Raw genomic sequence first — 20,138 nt, forward strand, 5'->3', positions numbered from 1 at the left:
CATCATGGTCATGAGGGAGAGAGAGAGAGAGAGAGAGAGAGAGTGTGTGTGTGTGTGTGAGCGTGAGCGCGCGCGCGCGCGCGTGTGTGTGTGTTTGTGTGTGTTGGGGGGGGGGGGGGGGCGTGTAGTGTAGTGTGTGTGTGTGTGTGTGTGTGTGTGTGTGTGTGTGTGTAGCCGTGTTACTGAACTGAGTTGTTATTCAAGGGTACGGTGCAAAAGAACTAAATGATGATTTACTGAATTAAAGGATAGACAAGAATTCCCACACACAGGCCAGGAACATATAGAGGCCAGTCACAAATGGGTTTTTCTATTGTTTTATTTGCAATAGTTATGAGAACATAAGAAAAGAAGACATAAACTAAAGGAGAAGAGATAATGAGAGAAGAATAGAAGAAGACTAGAAGAAGACAAGACAGTGCAGTGATACGTAGCGAGTTGTCAGCCGTTGTGGGAACACACACAATGCACACACACACTGCTCGCGACACAGCAAGAGAGAGAGAGATCCTCTGGTCAGATGACTGACCAGGTATGAAGTGACCACTCATCACTCACTGTGCCAATTTATGCAAGTTAAGCAGACTGCAAAGACAATCACGTGTGCGCAAAGCAGATCGGTTCAAACCAGCCCAAATCCGATGACAACTGTGTTTCTGACAAGGTGTTCAGTGATAGATTTCTAAATGATTCCTGAACCGATTTACGTCGGATAAGTCGCAAAAGAAAGAGCTCAACACCTACTTTATAATGAATATAAAATGAAGTGTTGATTATTTAAGATGAATTTATAATCTTAATTTAAGTCACCTGAACAGGGTTGGTTTTAACGAGCTCGTCGCTGAAAATTACAAACTGCGTTAAATCAGTTTAACGTAGGCAAACATAAATGGAATAGACTTAAAGATGGAATCGCGACGATTCTGCCAGTATATAATACTTGTAGTTTACTGAACCGACAAAAGAGATATTAATTAGATACAGTGGAGCAGAAACACGGATTTCAGCTCAGCCAATAGCGTACCGCAACGCGACACTGGTCGAGCCGTGAGTAGGTTGTCTGGCGAGGAGGACAAAATGACGTAAGCTTAGTGTCAGCTGAAATCTTTAGACTGACGAACGATTAACTGAAATCAAGCACGCTTCTAACTTATTAAAGTGTGTGTGTAAGCACAACACATATAATATTGCAGTGAACGACCCAGATACTTGATTTAATAGATGATTAGGGAATAAGTTTAGAATGGGTTTTGCGTTCAAACCGGGAGTAGTGTCACACATTCTGCGCGCGGGTTTGTTGTGAAAACTGTCGTCTGCTAATACAGCTTGTGCGTGAAGCAAGTTTTGAAGCAAGCATAGCGCTTGGTTACAGATAGAAGGAAGGAAATGTTTATTATGATATAATTGTTTAGTATGACATAGTTAATCTCATAACAACAGAGAGCTAAACTACTGAGATAAGTGAAAGTAAATTGAAACAAAACAAAAATTTTTTTTCGCGTCAAAAACATATCTGACAAGATGAAAAGGAAAAGCAAACAAAGTAAAACAATTTGGCTCCAGATCACACACATTAAGTCGTGGGATAATGTTGTCCTTTAGAATATATATTCATACTGTTGGAAATAATAGATATCCATTAGCAATCATTTGTTCATCAATTGCCGTTTAATTTCACGCTGTTTGGGGACAGATTCATACCAACAGCGCCATTATAGATAGATTGATACTATTGATTTTGTGTTTTCCCTTATGATCAGAAGACTCAAGATTCAAAATCTTAATTAACCTGTGACCCCTGTGGGACCATCGAGGATTTCAGAAAACAACATAAAAAAAGAAAGAAAGAAAGAAAGAAAAATAAAATCAACCAGCCGCCGTGGCGAAGTGGTTAGCGCTGCGGACTGACGGCTGGGAGGACGCGGGTTCGAATCCCAGTGGAGGTGGGTTTTTCGGCCCGTGGCCGGCTCCTACCCAGAGCTGAGTGTGCTGTGGGCTTAAATGGGGAGACTGGGACCACACAGTCAAGTGTCATCCACTTCATGGATACGTCTTTGGGTGTGTTGCTCTAATTACCTGACCAACACTGCAAGTGTCTGTATCTCTCAGGCCTGGTTAAAGCCGGGATATCATTATGACAGGAAGCGTAGAGTACAGCCTTGTCACGCAGCCCCAAACCAAAATGGTCCTCCATAGCAACATCTTCATCCTCCTCCTCCATCATCTTCAATAGAAACAAAACAGTCTCAAAGTCAGTAGCCTTTCATGCCCTGCTCTCATGGTGACCTCACTCAGTCTGGCTCCACGACTAAGCCATTAGTGTCGTTAGTAGGGGGCTCAATAGGTGGTCTCCTAAGTACGTAAAATCAGAATAGGCACCACTGAACACCACCGAAGTGACTCAGCAGCAGTGCAGGGTCTGCTCTGGTATGTGGCCTCCTGGCGACCTAACATCGATGGTTCCCTGTGGACTGCCGACGCTCGAACTGTGACGGACAAACCCGGGTGTGGCCGTGTATGGGGGAATCTAAATGAGCGGCGTGGGACTAGTGCCACTGAAACAGTGCAGATGATGGGGCAGCAAAAAAAACAAAAACAAACAAAAAACCAAAAAAAAACCACAACAACCCAAAAAACAACAACAAAAAACAGCAAAAAACAAAACAAAAAACAAAACAAAAACAACAACAACAAAAACAACAAAAAAAACCCCAACCAGACCCCCACCCTAAAATCCCCCAAACCAACAGAAAACACAATAAAAAAACAAAACTAGATCATAAAACGTTTGCGCACGTATAACAGCCAATGGAAAGAGAAGAGTTGTCCGTGGCAGAATTCTGTAGAAGACAGTTTGACAAGAAGAAAAAACCAAAAAAACAAAAACAACAACCCCAAAACAACCCCCCTCCCCCCCCCCCCCCCCCCACACACACAAACCAAAAAAACACCATACATCTGTGTAGGATGAGTACCACTGAGCTATCGAGTTCACCGAAGTCAGTCAAGGGAGATCAGTCTGGTTATGTATGCGTTGCTGGGAAGTTTTCCGGAACGTCCAGAGGTGAAGAGACTGAACTTTTCACTGACTATTCACTAGTCACTTCACTAGGTCTATTGAGAGAATAAACGTTCGGATCCAGCTAATTGCCTGCTGGCTGAATTCATTGTAAAGAGTGCTTCTCCACGTAAGATGTAATCAAAACACAGAGCACCACAACTTGCAGACAGAAAATAAGAAGAAGAAGAAGAAGAAGAAGAAAAAGCAATGGAATACAATACAATGCAATACAATACAATACAACACAATACTATATAATCCAATACAATTACTACAATTCAATAAAACACAATGCAAAGTTGAAATAAGTGTTTTATGTACGTGAAGGTTATAACGAATTTGCTGAATCCAAGCGTGCTTGCAGAAAACGAATTACGAAACGAGTATACAGATTTTGGACGTAAATAACTATGGAGTAACATTCTTTTACGAATATCTGAAAAGCGCATTACAGTAAGACCACTCAAAATCAGATTAATGATATATGTTAAACAGGACGCAACAAAAAACAAAACAAAAAAGACACGTCAAAATTACGTAAGTTAAAGATAAATGAAAACAACAAAGCGGTAGGAAAAAAAAAAAAAGATCTACATTAAAGATATGACCATACTGAAAGACTTCTTCTTCTTCTGCGTTCGTGGGCTGCACCCCCCCCCACCCCGCCCCCACGTTCACTCGTATGTACACGAGTGGGCTTTTACCCCGCCATGTAGACAGCCATACTCCGCTTTCGGGGGTGGCAGTGAAGTGGTACTGAAGCGAAACGTGTGGTAACTTTTGGACACACGTTGTGTTTTCTTTTGCTCTGATGATCTGAGAGGGATGACGGTGGCTGGTGGAATATGAGAGTTTTGTTTTGATCTGTTTAGAATTCGTTTCCTTTGCTTGTAGTTCCTCTTTATGGCGAAGGCTGGGTGTAGAATGCATGTGACTCTCTTCCTATTGCCCTCGTTGATAAAGAACTTACCCCCGGAAACGGAGTATGGCTGCCTACATGGCGGGGTAAAAACGGTCATACACATAAGCCCACTCGTGTTATAAAAATACAAGTGAACGTGGGGCTTCGGTTGCAGCCCATGAACGAAGGAGAAGAAGAAGAAGAAGAAGAAGAAGAAGAAGAAGAAGATAAAGACGTTGTCTTGTCTTGATCTGTCTTTCTTGACTTGAATAAGATCTTCATTTTATTTTAAGACAGACGAGAAGTAAGAAAAAAAAATATACTGGGTATGGGGTACTGTTTACTCATGTAGTCAATTATTCTAAAACTTAATTATTCAAATGATAACCCTCCATCACGACCGATCTTAGCAAAGCTATCATCATTTGTTTTCAGCTTTTTTTTCTTTTTGAATCCGTTATTTGTTAGTTTCAACTTGATTATCATTCCCCCCCCCCCCCCCACTCCACCCCTGGACAATAGCAGATAAAAAAAAAAGCTCTTAAAAATAAACGTAAAACGATCGCAATTTTTAATTGCTTGTGCTACATAAGGCTTTCATCTCTTTGAGTCTGCATGACACAAGAAAATATGACACTTGTTCTTCACATTTCCGGTTTCAGTTTCAAGAAAGTGTCAAAGAGTGTGGACTGATTCATATGCGCTACACCACATCTGCTGTAAAAAAGAAAGAAAAAAAAAAAGAAAAAAGAAAAAAGAAAAAGAAAAGAAAAATGGGTAAAAAAAAAAAAAGAGAGCATATGCCTGTCCTTCATATAAACGCAGCGCATTGGTCAGGTCATGAGAGTCTACGCTAGCAAAGCCTGAACCGGACTATAAATGGCGGGCGATTTGAATCAAGCCAGTTTCTCACCAGAGTCTGACACTGTGACGTCGGTGAAGGTTTATTCAAAATAAAAGCCTAATAAAGCTACGGTTTGGCTTCATTTATGGCAGAGAGCGAGATTTGCCTAGCAGCTTCCAATCTAGACCTGAATTGACTTTGGAAAGTACAAAATGTGTCAGCTACACGTAATACAAAATTTGAATGCAGAGAAAAGGGGCGCAACCGAAACCTTGCTCTCGGGAGTTAAGACTTTAATCAAAAACATGAATTGTTCTTTACAGAGAAGATCCGAATAAATGTACATAAAAAGCACGCACGCACACACACACAAACACACACATGGCAGCAATTAAGGTGATATTCTTCTTTTGGCTAAAGTGAAACGCATCGGGACACATCAGAGTTGTGCACTGGCATGTCAGGGTCAAGGTCATGTGTAGGGCGCTGTGGGTCTACAGGAAGCGGGCGATCACCAAGGTCACGATCATCAGGATCAAAGAAGACGCCGCAGAGGTTCCAGAGGCTGCAACATGGGGCAGCGGTTGGTTAGTTTAACTATACTTGGTTGTGACTTTCTCGTGTGTTTCTGTTCAGTTTTGAGCTTTTTGAGTGATACTTCACGGATGGAAAATGGGTATCTGAGAAAAAATTAAAAAAACCTAAACAACAACAAGAACAAAACAAACAAAATAAAATAAAAGGATTTCTTAAAATACGACATTACTCGAATGAATGTTTGAAAAAAAAGAAGAGATGGGGGCAGCGGGGTGGGGTAGAGGGATACGGGAGAGATTGCGGGGAGAAGAAGGGGTGGTAAAGGAATGTATGTATGTATATGAACATATGTGTGTGTGTGCGCGCGCGTGTATGTGTGTGTGTGCGTGTGATAATGATGATAATAACGACGACAACGACGACGACACGACCATGATGATGATGCTGTTGATGATCTTATCATACTAATAATCATAATGTGTTGATGATTATCATCATCTTCACCGTCATCATCAACATAATCGAATGTCGTCATCAAACCAGTAATGAGAAAATGAGAGCCCGCTGTGCACGGCGCCTCACTACAGAAGAAGACTCACCGCAGTGTATAGTGAAACACACATTACAGACTCACCGCAGTGTATAGTGAAACACACATTACAGACTCACCGCAGTGTATAGTGAAACACATTACAGACTCACGCAGTATATAGTGAAACACACATTACAGACTCACCGCACTGTACACAGTGAAACACACATTACAGACTCACCGCAGTATATAGTGAAACACACATTACAGACTCACCGCACTGTACACAGTGAAACACACATTACAGACTCACCGCACTGTACACAGTGAAACATACATTACATACTCACCGCACTGTACAGTGAAACACACATTACAGACTCACCGCACTGTACAGTGAAACACATTACAGACTCACCACACTGTACACAGCGAAACACATTACAGACTCACCGCACTGTACACAGTGAAACACACATTACAGACTCACCGCACTGTACACAGCGAAACACACATTACAGACTCACCGCACTGTACACAGTGAAACACATTACAGACTCACCGCACTGTACACAGTGAAACACACATTACGGACTCACCGCACTGTATAGTGAAAACACACATTACAGACTCACCGCACTGTATAGTGAAACACACATTACAGACTCACCGCACTGTACACAGTGAAACACACATTACAGACTCACCGCACTGTACACAGTGAAACACATTACAGACTCACCGCACTGTATAGTGAAACACACATTACAGACTCACCGCACTGTACACAGTGAAACACACATTACAGACTCACCGCACTGTACAGTGAAACACACATTACAGACTCATCGCACTGTACACAGTGAAACACACATTACAGACTCACCGCAGTGTATAGTGAAACACATTACAGACTCACCGCAGTGTACAGTGAAACACACATTACAGACTCACCGCACTGTACTGTGAAACACACATTACAGACTCACCGCACTGTACTGTGAAACACACATTACAGACTCACCGCACTGTACAGTGACACACACATTACAGACTCACCGCACTGTATAGTGAAACAAACATTACAGACTCACCACAATGTAAAGTGAAACAAACAGTACTTTTTAAAAAGCGGAAAAAGATGCATTAAAAACGCACCTCATAATTTTGAAAAAAAAAAAAAGTTTAAAAAGATCAGATTACTCACGCAGCCGCCTATGATACGCAACACAATACTACACTACACTACACTACACTACACTACACTACACTACACTACACTACACTACACTGCACTGCACACACACACACACACACACACACACACCACACACACACATATATATTATATATATATATATATATATATATATATATATATAATACGTGCGCGCGCGCGCGTGTGTGTGTGTATATGTGTGGTTGTGTGTGTGTGTGTGTGTGTGTGTGTGTGTGTGTGTGTGTGTTAGAGAGAGAAAAAAAAGATATATATATATATATATATATATATTATATATATATATATATATATATATATATATATATATATATATATATATATATATATATATATATATATATATATATATATCTGTACATATGAAGTAACAAGAAGAAGAAAAAAACACGTGAATTTACAGCATTTATTATCGCCACCGCATTTGAGGGAAACGCAGGTTTTCGTCTTCGCTGCAGGTTTTGCCGTCTACCAATCCTGAAACACACGTGGTTTTCAGACCATGAAACCATGACAACATCCAGGTGACAGAACATAATGATTAACATCCAGGTGACAGAACATGACGATAAACATCCAGGTGACAGAATATAATGATAAACATCCAGGTGACAGAACATGATGATAAACATCCAGGTGACAGAACATAACGATAATCATCCAGGTGACAGAACATGATGATAAACATACAGGTGACAGAACATAATGGTGAACATCCAGGTGACAGAACATAATGATAAACATCCAGGTGACAGAACATAACGATAATCATCCAGGTGACAGAACATGACGATAAACATCCAGGTGACAGAACATGACGATAAACATCCAGGTGACAGAACATAATGATAAACATCCAGGTGACAGAACATAATGATAAACATGCAGGTGACAGAATATGATGATAAACATGCAGGTGACAGAACATAATGATAAACATCCACGGTAACAGAACATAATGATAAACATCCAGGTGACAGAACATGACGATAAACATCCAGGTGACAGAAAATAATGATAACCATGCAGGTGACAGAACATAATGATAAACATCCAGGTGACAGAACATTATGATAAACAGATGATAAAAATCCAGGTGACAGAACATAATGATAAACATCCAGGTGACAGAATATGATGATAAACATGCAGGTGACAGAATGATTTAAAATCCAGGGTGACAGAATATCATGATAAACATCTAGACGACAGAATATATTAATAAACATGCAGGTGACAGAACATAACGATAATCATCCAGGTGACAGAATATGATGATAATCATCCAGGTGAGAGAACATGACGATAAACATCCAGGTGACCGAACATAATGATAAACATCCAGGTGACAGACATAATGATAAACATCCAGGTGACAGAACATGACGATAATCATCCAGGTGACAGAACATGACGAATAAACATCCAGGTGACAGAACATAATGATAAACATCCAGGTGACAGAAACATAATGATAAACATGCAGGTGACAGAATATGACGATAAACATGCAGGTGACAGAACATAATGATAAACATCCAGGTAACAGAACATAATGATAAACATCCAGGTGACAGAACATGACGATAAACATCCAGGTGACAGAACATAAAGATAACATGCAGGTGACAGAACATAATGATAAACATCAGGTGACAGAACATTATGATAAACAGATGATAAAAATCCAGGTGACAGAACATAATGATAAACATCCAGGTGACAGAATATGACGATAAACATCAGGTGACAGAATGATTAAAATCCAGGTGACAGAATATCATGATAAACATCTAGACGACAGAATATATTAATAAACATGCAGGTGACAGAACATAACGATAATCATCCAGGTGACAGAATATGACGATAAACATCCAGGTGACAGAACATAATGATAAACATACAGGTGACAGAACATAAATGATAAACATACAGGTGACAGAATATGATGATAAACATCCAGGTGACAGAACATAATGATAAACATACAGGTGACAGAATATGACGATAAACATACAGGTGACAGAATATGACGATAAACATACGGGTGACAGAACATAATGATAAAGATCCAGGTGACAGAATATGACGATAAACATGCAGGTGACGGAACATAATGATAAACATCCAGGTGACAGAACATGACGATAAACATACAGGTGACAGAACATAATGATAAACATCCAGGTGACAGAACATAATGATAAACATCCAGGTGACAGAACATAATGATTAACATACAGGTGACAGAACATAATGATTAACATCCAGGTGACAGAACATAATGATAAACATCCAGGTGACAGAATATGATGATAAACATCCAGGTGACAGAACATAATGATAAACATCCAGGTGACAGAACATAATGATAAACATCCAGGTGACAGATCATAATGATAAAAATCCAGGTGACAGAACATAATGATAAACAGATGATAAAAATCCAGGTGACAGAACATAATGATAAACATCCAGGTGACAGAACATGACGATAAACATCCAGGTGACAGAACATAATGATAAAAATCCAGGTGACAGAACATAATGATAAACAGATGATAAAAATCCAGGTGACAGAACATGACGATAAACATCCAGGTGACAGAACATGACGATAAACATCCAGGTGACAGAACATAATGATAAACATCCAGGTGACAGAACATAATGATAAACATGCAGGTGACAGAATATGATGATAAACATGCAGGTGACAGAACATAATGATAAACATCCAGGTAACAGAACATAATGATAAACATCCAGGTGACAGAACATGACGATAAACATCCAGGTGACAGAAAATAATGATAATCATCAGGTGACAGAACATGATGATAAACATCCAGGTGACAGAACATATGATAAATCAGGACAGATATGCGATAAACATCCAGGTGACAGAACATGATGATAAACATCCAGGTGAGAGAACCATGCTCAGAAGAAAACTGCAAGTTCGTGTGGTCTTCAACGTTTTAGAAATCCATGTTAATGAATTCATACTTAATTACATTTCATTTAGAGGTTATGCATACTATTGAAACTCAACAAGCGTTGGGTATGTACAGGCACAGTCTGCTCCTTTATCTTATCATTAAGTGGTGAGCGAATACTTAGAGATAGTCATACGCTGTGAACCCTGAGAACTGGAACTGATAACGTATTCACGAGGGAAGAACTATTTCACAAACATCGCAGTGACTTACTGACATAGTCGTCTCTCCGTAGTCGTTTGACACTGCACACCGCACTAGGTGTGCGTCATGCATCGCTGTGCCCTGCACGCCCTTTATGAGGAAACTATCGAAGCAGATGCAACTTTTCAGATCTATAATCAAAAACTAAGCTGCCAGTAATGCTGACACATTGCGGGAGACGATGGCGAGAACATGCAAGGGACCTGACATCTCTCTACCTGACCATTAGATACACCCGAAGGTGGACGACACACAAATGATGCCTTCAACCTATTCTTCATGAATGAGACAGACAGACAGACGATACAGACGTTGACGCTTGATGTTCACATGTCATTGATTGTACATCATGTGACAGGGTGGAACAAACATTATAGAAAACATCAGATAACAAGAACTAATATAATAAATTCATCACACACACAAATAAGTATATCCGAAATGGGACAAACATAAATAACTGATCACTCGTCAGCTCGACCATCTAAGATAATATTTTTGCATCACACGCACAAATCATGTTATCGATAATACATCAAGATAAATATGCCTTAAAATTTTTCCCATACAGAATAATAATTGCTTACTCATATTGTACATCAAACTTTGTTATCATTTTTGAAAACCATGCGTTGAAATAATTACAAACGTTATATTTCATCATGATCTGAGCAGATTGTCTATCTTCTTTACTACATCCTGTACAAAGAATACATTTTTTACGATAAATCATAAGTTTGCATGAAACACATAATGTTTACATCATCAGTAGTGAAGTACATATTGGATGGGAGACGTGTTACGTGCCAGTCAAACCATTTTATTGCATTAAAGCCAGTGTTCTTAGCTAAATTTGCAGGTATATACTGTGCCACATTTGATATATCATAAATTTTTTACTGTTTGGAAATATATTTAATGAAAAACCAGGTAAGAATTTTTTGCATTCGATTAGTGCATGCAGTTGTTGATGATGAATCATCTACTTTAAGTTCAGAAATAACATCCATTGTCATACTACGACCTGCACAACAACATTCAAATCATTTTCTATAATCCCTATTAACAAAGTATGCCAGTTGTGACATGATCTCTATGTACAACATCATTCTAAAACATCCAGGTGACAGAACATAATGATAAAAATCCAGGTGACAGAACATAATGATAAACAGATGATAAAAATCCAGGTGACAGAACATAATGATAAACATCCAGGTGACAGAATATGACGATAAACATGCAGGTGACAGAACATAATGATTAAAATCCAGGTGACAGAATATCATGATAAACATCTAGACGACAAAATATATTAATAAACATCCAGGTGACAGAACATAACGATAATCATCCAGGTGACAGAACATGATGATAAACATTCAGGTGACAGAACATGATGATAAACATCCAGGTGACAGAACATAACGATAATCATCCAGGTGACAGAACATGATGATAAACATTCAGGTGACAGAACATGATGATAAACATTCAGGTGACAGAATATGACGATAAACATCCAGGTGACAGAACATGATGATAAACATCCAGGTGAGAGAACCATGCCTCCAGGAAGAAAACTGTGCAAGTTCCGTAGTGGTCTTCAACGTTTTGTGAATCCTATGTTATGATGCGTCAATACGTTTAATTACATTTCATTTTTATGCTGGTGTTTTTGCCATACTTTGGGAAGACTCAACCAAGGCGTTGGGTTATGTTACAGGCCAGTCGTCTGCTCCTTTATCTTTATCAATTAAGTGGTAGAGCGAATACTTACGAGATAGTCAGTACGCTTTGACACCTCCTGGAAACTGGAACTGAAACTGTAATTTTCACGAGGGAGAGACTTTTCACAAACATCGGCAGTACTTACTGCATAGGTCGTCCTTCTCCGCGTAGTCTGTCTTGCACTTGCACACCGAGTCACATATGGCGTTTGCGTCACTGCAGTCGCTGTTGCCCATGCACTGCCCGTTTAGAGGAACTATCGGAAGAAGACAGATGCAAACTTTTCAGTCTATATCAAAAACTTAGAGCTGCACACGTAATGACGGACACATTGGCGGGAGCACGGATGGCGAGACTCATGCAATGGGACCCTGGACATCTCTCTGACCTGACCCATCTAGATTCACCCTGATAGGCTGGCGCACACACAAAGATGCCCCTTCCAACCTATTTCTCTACATGAATGAGACAGACAGACAGACATACAGACGCTTGACGCTTTGATGTTTCACTGTCATTGACTGTACAGTCCTTGTGACAGGGGGGAACAATACATTATCAGGAAACATAAGATCAAACAAAGAAACATAATATAAATCAACATTCTCATCACACACACAAATAATGTATATACCGAAAATGGGACAAACATAAATCAACTGATCACTTCGGTCAGCTCGACCATCCAAAATGAATAAATATTTTTGCATACACACGCACACAATCATGTGTATCTATCAAATTATCATCAAATAATATGTCCTATAATAGTTTTTTTCCCCATAAATGAATAAATGAATTTTGCTTTACTCTTATTTGTACATCTAAACTTCTGTTTATCATTTTCTTTCGAAAATCCCATGCTTCTGAAATATATTTAGCAAACGACTTTATGATGTTTCATCATTCGATCTGAGCAGCATTGTCATATCTTCTCTTTTTACTACATCCTTTTCAAAAAGAATACATTTTTAAGAATAAAATCATAAGATTTGCACTGAAACACAAAATGGTTTTCATCATCAGTAGCTGAGTTACATATTGGACAGGGAGACTGTGTTACTGTGCCAGTTTCAAACCATCTTTTATTGGCATTAAAGCCAAGTGTTCTTAGTCTAAATTTGGCCAGGTTTGTTCTGTGCCACCTATTTGATATTATCATAATATTTTTTTCTGTTTGGAATATACTTTTAAATGAAAAGAACCAAGTATATTTTTCTTTGCATTCCATTTGTGCATGCCAGTTTTGTTTGTATGATGCAATCAGTCTATCTTTAAGTTCAGAAATAAATCCATTTTCATACCCTACGCCCTGGCACAACCACACAATTCCAAATCCATTTTCTATTAATGCCTTCTTAACAAAGTATGCCCAGTTTTGCTTCCCTGCTTCCTCTTGTACCAACGTCATTTCATAGGCTTGTCTACATAAACTTGATACTGGTAAACGTGTTACCTTAATCCAGTATTTAATACATGTTACAAATGTTCTTAAATGAAGTGGGTATCTGCCTGTCTCCCCGTATAGAATCTTATTTGATGAAGTGGAACACCAAGGAAACGCTCAATAGCAAATGTGTGTACCTTTTCTATATCCTTATTGTTATTAAGACCCCAAACTTCTGCCCCGTAAGTCAGCATAGGCTCAAGACAGACATACAGAGAGAGAGAGAGAGAGAGAGAGAGAGAGAGAGAGAGAGAGAGAGAGAGAGAGAGAGAGAGAGGGGTCAAGATGCAGTATCATCTCTAAAAGATAAATTATCGACATGTCTGCTGGTAAAAGGCGACATACATATTTTTTATAGCATGGGCATTACATCCACTGAACGCTTGATCATTTCCCCAAATTTCAGTGAGTACGCTGATTCATAATGGATGCCTAATCTGGTATTTATGTAAACTCTGTTATAATGTTGCATCTATAGATGTTGAAAAGCGTTTGACTCGATTAACAGAAATATGCTTTGGCCTATACTTTTGAAAAATGGTGTGAAAGGGAAGTTATTTTGTTGTATAAGAAGCATGTATGATAATTTCTTCACACGCGGCAGGTAGTACTGGGTTACATGGTACCAGTAGCAACGGCATAAAGTGGCAAGGCAGGGTCTCCAGTCTCCAGGTCCTAGAGAGGAGCGGCCTGCCCAGCATCGAAAACCTGCTGATCCAGTGCCAGCTTCGCTGGACAGAACACGTCCGCATGATAGACAGCAGGATCCCGAAGATGCTATTGTATGGCCAGCTGAAGGAAGGCCACCGCGAACTTGGAAGACCCTTCAAACGCTTCAAGGACACCTTGAAGACAAACCTCAAAGCCTGTGACATAGACATCGCTTCCTGGGAAACTGATGCCCTTGACCGCTCTCACTGGAGGATGTTGTGCTCTAGTGGCATAAAGACGTTTGAAAACAAGAGAACGCTGGCATTAAGGAGAAGCGTGAACTAAGGAAGCAGGGCTCAACTTCTGGAGACGTTTTCCCTTGCAACACCTGTGGAAAGTGCTGCGAATCCAGAATCGGCCTCTTCTCCCATATAAGGACACACACTGACAGATAAACCTGCCTGCCTACTCATCCGTCGGTCCGACGGGAGACTCCATCATCATCATCATGATGTCAAAGCGAGTGACATGTGGAGTCAAATCATCTCCGAACACAAAATAAAACTAATATCGTTCTTTTCAGGAATGGGGAGATATAAGAGCAGCAGAGACCACTGGACGTATAATAGACATGTATTGCCAGTTGTAAACATTTATAAATAATTAGGGATTTGCATTTCCGCGCTAAGCTTGGTTTTACAACTGCATGCAGGGATTTAGCAAGCAAAGCAAAGAGAGCTCTTGTTGCGATAATGCAGTGGCTATATGTTTTGAATAACAAATCACCCAAGCTCCTTTTTTTTAGGGTTGCCAGATGCTCAGACTCACAGTTTCTAATGCAATATGGTTATGAAATTTGGGTATTGCATAAAGCAGCTGAACATTGTGAAAAAGTCAATTCATTTGCTTTAAACAAGTTTCGTGGTGTCGACAGGGGTGCACCTAATGATTTAGTCTGTGGAGAAATGAATTGATTACACAGTCATAATAATCTTCACTGTTAATTGCATTCGCTACTGGTTAAAGTAAAGTAAGTAACGGATGGAAACGGTCAGACTACCAAGGAAAGCTTTTGTAATGCTCTGTGAGTTAGATGTCCGAGGAAAAACAACGTGGGGGACTTATGTAAGGAAATGTCTTTTTTCAGTTTGGATTTGGATTTATTTGGACAAATCAAGTTGTTGAGTCAGTTACTGATTTTTAAGAGAGTCTAAACAATCGTTTGATTGGAGATGGCAAAATTGGAATGACTATATGCAAACTCAGTGAAAGATTTAATAGGTATCGCACATTTAATAACCCTTTGTATCGTATGGAGACTTATTTACCGATTAATATAGACAGACATTCAGTGTCTTTAATGATCAGATTTCGTTCTAGAATATCTGATAAGAATGTTTATGCTTATCGGTACAATCATCACACAGATTACGATTTATCATGTCCACTGTGTAAAGAAACTAACAAAAGAAGTTGAGATGCATATTTTTTCTGTTGTCCATTTCTAAAATTTGTTTGAAACGTATTTTTGCCAAAGTGTTTATAAAAAAACAACCGAAAATGTTTCGAGATTTAGGCTATTGATGTCCTCTAGAAATGCTGATACTGTCCGGAAAATGTGGCTTTATTTGCATAAAGCGTTTAAAGTAAGAGAAAATGCGCTGACATGACATTTTCTTGAAAAGAAAAGAAAAACGACAGGACTGAAGATGTCTACACCCCCCCCTTCACAAGGGTCAAAGGCCTTTGCTGGATAAACCATTAGTATTCTCACGCTCTCTCTTCTCTTTCTGTGTATGGAATATGACCTGTGCAAGACTATTTTCGTGAGTACTTTTTCTGATTAGTTTTATTTCTTGTTTGTTCGGTTTTTTCCCCTTTCGCTCAGAGGCCTGCATGTAAAAAAAAAAAAAAAAAAGAAAAAAAGAAAAAAGAAAAAGAAAATAGCAATGCTTATTCCACTGCTCTCCTGAAATAAAATTCGTTTCGTTTACTTACCAGATACACCTCCAGAATCCACCTGCACCAGCACGGAGGCCAAGAGAAGGGGGACGATCAGATTCATGGTGCGTGAAGTGAGTGTGCGGTTCTCAAGGCGGGCCCGGAGAAAGAGAGGACGTCAACACCGCGACGACGACAAACAGGTCTTTTCACGAGGGGCGTCCAAGGCAGCAATGAAACGGGCTAGTCAGACACTCCCTGGTTATTAGGTTTTGATTAAAAAGCTCCTCACACCATGTACAGCCTGACAGTGTTGGTGTAAACATCGGTATCCAGGTTCACCACTGCCCGTCCACCATGTGAGAAACGGCCTTCGTATGCACGCATTGATGCGTGAGTCATGCTCCCCTTTCCATGGTCTGGTAAGTTTGGAAAGATTCCAAAAGGCCCAACAGTGCTTTCAAAATAGTTGGTTGCCAGTCTTTGTGAATACTTCTCAAGGCCTGACTAAGCGCGTTGGGTTACGCTGCTGGTCAGGCATCTGCTTGGCAGATGTGGTGTAGCGTATTTGGTTTTGTCCGAACGCAGTGACGCCTCCTTGAGCTACTGAAACTGAAACTGTGAATACTATTGGTCTCATCTCAAACATCAATTTAGTGTTTTGTGGTGTCTGCCTTTAGATAATCTCTCCTGACTTTAGAATTGGGCTTGTTATTATTACCCTGACTTGCTGGGGCCCGGGGGTGGGGCGGTGAGGGGATGTGGGGGTATCGGGTGGGTGGGGTAGCGGGGTGTAGGGGATCTTTCAAAGACGTTAAATAATGCATTGCAAAGAGCGTCAGTGAAGCATTCTCACATAAAATTCACAAAACTAGTCAAACAGGTTTCTTTCATAATCATGTCTTTCAGAGTTCCCCTCTGACACACTGAAGCTGCGTAAACAAGCATTCAGTTTGGAGCGCAATACTGTGCATCACGGTTGGTCTGTAGGTTACATCATGTTTGCTACGAATAATTAGAGGAGAAAGTTTTTTTTTTTTTTTTTTTTTTTTTCACTTCTCTAATTTCGTTGTTCTATTTGGTGTAATACTGTTGAAATAAGCTGAACATTTTTTTTTTGGTACATTTTTTTTTTTTTTTAAACGTAGTTCCTTAGCGTTAACTCCAGATGGAATCAGTTCGAATACCCTACATGATAATGGATAAAATATGCAAATATCAACAATAATAAAGAAAAAAACACATTCCAAATATTAAAAAGAGTTAAAAGGATAACTCGTAACGAAAACAAAAAAAACAGAGAATAGGTGTAATGTCAAAACGAATCAAACTTAATAGAAGAAAATATACCCAGAGAAAAAGTGTGCTGTCGTTGACAGAAATGATAATTATATCGTGAAATAAAGACCGATACGAATACACGCATGTGTACTGTCACAGGTACACCACAGGATCTAAAGATTCTTTTTTAAATATCAAAATCGTCGACAAAAGAAGTATTCTGTCTTCTGTATGAAATATTTACTTCAGTTCGATTGATGCAGAGAAGGGTTCTTCGCCTTCATCTTCTTCTTCTTTTCTTCTTCTTCTTGTTCTCCCTCAACTCTGTGGAGTCACTGAGCGCAGCACAGAGAAGAACTGTTCATCAGATTCCTTCAGGGCAGTCTGTTACGTTTCAAAGTCTGGGTCTCTGCCAATGGTTTTCCTGTCCATTCTGCAATGCTGTATATTTATATATTTATTTTATTTTATTATTATTATTTATTTTTTTTGTACGCTTATAGTTGACTTCATCAAGTTTTTGCGCCTTATACATATCATTATTATTATTAGTAGTAGTTCTTTTTTTATGTATTTATCTATTATTATTGTTATTTTATTTTATTTTATTTCTTTTATTTTATTATTTATTAAAAATTTTTTTCTCAAGGCCTGACTAAGCGCGTTGGGTTACGCTGCTGGTCAGGCAACTGCTTGGCAGATGTGGTGTAGCGTATATGGTTTTGTCCGAACGCAGTGACGCCTCCTTGAGCTACTGTGTGTGTGTGTGTGTGTGTGTGTGTGTGTGTGTGTGTGTGTTTGGGAGGGGTGGGGGTCGGTAAGGGTTAGCCGAAGACGATCCCCCGTTCCCTTTTTAATAGTTTGATCAAACCCGTTGTAGAATTTCGAACTAGGGGGAGGAGGAGTGGTCTATCATGACAACTAACCCCGAAAAGACGTCAGCGATAATTCCAGGCTAGCCTAGGATGACGCCGGGGTGTATTTCGGCACATGGGAAGACTGCTGCCGTTACACCGGCTCAAGTTTTTGAATCACAGCTTGGTTGACGCGCAAATAAAAGCTCGCTATTCAGATCCATCATCCTTGCTTTTCTACTGTCATGTGAAAAGAGGTGAGTACTTCAGAATGTGCCATTAAAAAAAAATCATGAAAGCGTATGATCATGCTATATCCCTCACTAACACGTGAAGCATAACACCCATAAATCCCGGACACAAACACGCCACACACACCCACAAACGCGCAGCGCGCACGAACACACTCAATATCACACACGCACACAATAGCACACACACACACACACACACACACACAGACTTCTAAACATACAAACACACGCACACACACACACACGCGCGCGCGTGCGAACGCGCGCGCGCGCACACACACACACACACACACACTCACTCACACACACACACACACACACACACACACACACACACATTCTGTATGGTTTTGAATTATGGTCAATGGCTCAATTTCATTAAAACATGTTCGTTCGTTCGTTCTCTCTCTCTCTCTCTCTCTCTCAGACACACACACACACACACACACACACACACACACACACACACACTCTCTCTCTCTCTCTCTCTCTCTCTCTCTCACACACGCACAAACACACTCGGTCTCTAACACATTTTCTCTCTCTGTCAGACACACATACACACACACTCTCTCTCTCTCACACAGACACACACACACACTCACGCGCACAAACACACACTCTCTGTCTGTCTGTCTGTCTCTCTCTCTCACACACACCTACACACACAAACACACTCTGTCTGTCTGTCTGTCTGTCTGTCTGTCTGTCTCTCTCTCTCTCTCACACACACACACACTCACACGCACAAACACACACTCTCTGATTGACAAGCTGAAAAAAAAAGAGAGCATCTATATTCAACGTTGGTGGCGTTTTCCAAAACATGAATGTGAAATTGACAATTCAGATCTGCCCATGCATGACCCCATGCCAGCATTCTAGGTGAAACTGTACAAAACCTTAAGAAAGGAGAACATTTCAAACCACTCAACCTTGTCTGACTTGTTGAGGCAACACCCGAACTTGTCTGTTCCTTGATATCTAACTCGCACTGATTATAATAATAATAATAATGGATACTTATATAGCACACTATCCAGAAATCTGCTCTAGGTGCTGTACAAAAACGCTTTTGATAACATAAAACATTATATCTATGTTACATACACACACCAAAATGTGACCACATACACACACACACGCGCGCGCGAGCGCACGCACGCACGCACACACACACACACACACACTGCATTCATACATTTTAACATACATGTGTATCTAACAGCTACCCAAACACATACGCACAGGCAGGCACAAACTTACATAGACACACGCACACACAATACACATTCATATACATGCATGTAGTTGTGGACCTGCCACAATTGAACTTATTGCTGAGGGAAAAGGTGAGTTTTGAGACGAGATTTAAAAGATGCGAGGGAATCAGAATGACGGAGGTTATCAGGGAGCTTGTTCCACGTCTTTGGCGATTGAAAAGAAAACGATCTGTGTCCATAGGTCTTACTTCTGACGTGAGGTATCCTGAGAAGTCGAGTATCAGAGGAAGAACGGAGCTGGCGAGATTATCATAGATCATTACTTGCTGGTTCGTGTTCTGACTTGATGTCATTACTTTCAGATCATCTTCAACAGAGCTGTAAATCAAACAAAATATTCCATTACCCCTCTCTCACGTCAACTTCACTGGTTACCCC

General features: G+C 40.0%; 1 long non-coding RNA gene across 1 annotated transcript; it reads right to left on the reverse strand.

Moving 5' to 3' along the window:
- Positions 1–4,537: 4,537 nt before the first annotated feature.
- On the reverse strand, positions 4,538–16,569 carry LOC143297191 (uncharacterized). Its single transcript, XR_013057226.1, has 4 exons — positions 16,146–16,569; positions 12,195–12,305; positions 7,514–7,589; positions 4,538–5,371 (listed from the first exon to the last, which is right to left on the reverse strand). It is a non-coding gene; the product is annotated as an uncharacterized LOC143297191 (long non-coding RNA).
- Positions 16,570–20,138: the final 3,569 nt, after the last annotated feature.

The sequence above is a fragment of the Babylonia areolata genome, chromosome 22 (genome assembly GCF_041734735.1).
Source record: "Babylonia areolata isolate BAREFJ2019XMU chromosome 22, ASM4173473v1, whole genome shotgun sequence".
In the NCBI taxonomy this organism is placed as follows: domain Eukaryota; kingdom Metazoa; phylum Mollusca; class Gastropoda; order Neogastropoda; family Buccinidae; genus Babylonia; species Babylonia areolata.